Source organism: Penaeus monodon, chromosome 21 (genome assembly GCF_015228065.2).
Source record: "Penaeus monodon isolate SGIC_2016 chromosome 21, NSTDA_Pmon_1, whole genome shotgun sequence".
Lineage (NCBI taxonomy): Eukaryota > Metazoa > Arthropoda > Malacostraca > Decapoda > Penaeidae > Penaeus > Penaeus monodon.
In genome coordinates this window covers 37,461,067-37,461,848 of record NC_051406.1, presented here as the reverse complement: position 1 = coordinate 37,461,848, position 782 = coordinate 37,461,067, and the positions used below count along the sequence as shown (strand labels likewise).

At 29.5% G+C, this 782-nt stretch overlaps 1 protein-coding gene across 1 annotated transcript in view; it reads right to left on the bottom strand.

Annotated features, from left to right (window-relative positions):
* Window positions 1-294: 294 nt before the first annotated feature.
* Window positions 295-782, bottom strand: part of LOC119586456 — a gene marked incomplete in the record, with an annotated part of 4,356 nt that continues 3,868 nt past the window's right edge. Inside the window, 1 exon segment of the mRNA XM_037935189.1 lies at window positions 295-782.

Below are 782 nucleotides of genomic sequence, written 5' to 3'. Positions count from 1 at the left end.
ATTTGTGAGAAAAAAAAAATTACCACTTACATTGATTAAACTATTAAGGATTTTCTATTAAGCTTGAATTGTTATATTAAAAAAAAAATTGATTTTGTGGAATGAAATACCTTTTTTGCGATATAACAAGGCACAAAATGGTTCCATCTCCTCTGTTTCTAATATGTTGCATTTTTCGGACTGCACAAAATGACCGTAGAGGGTATATGTGAAACTGTCAAAACCACCTCGGTATTGAGGAAATGGAGTAGTGTAAGAAATGTACAAGTAAATAGAGTTAAATAAACAAATGACTGTCACATTTCCAAAAAAATTATTGCCACAATATCTTTGCACATTTACTCTGATAAGTTCATTCACATTCCTACGACGCTGACGTAAAAAAAAACATGTGTTAAGATTTATTAATGTCAAGATTTATTGATGTTAGGGATTACTGATGTCGAAATATATCGATACCAATATTCGCTGAAGTTAAGACTTTTATGTTAAATTTACTGAAGTCAGTTTCAAGTTTATTGATGTTAGAAGTTACTGATGCCATCGGTGTATTTACGTTTTAATACTTTGTATAAAGGAGTTACTCTTTCATCACTTTTCTTATGCACACTTACATAGCAGAAGGGAAAACTGTTCTAGTGTGAACATAAAGCTTATTCTTAATAACAATACAAATAGATCTAAAGGGCAAAGATCTATTAAGAAAAATGATTAATTGAATAGCCATAAAATTACGATAGATCTTTATTTTTGTTGCTTAGTTTTCATGAGATTGAAATCTG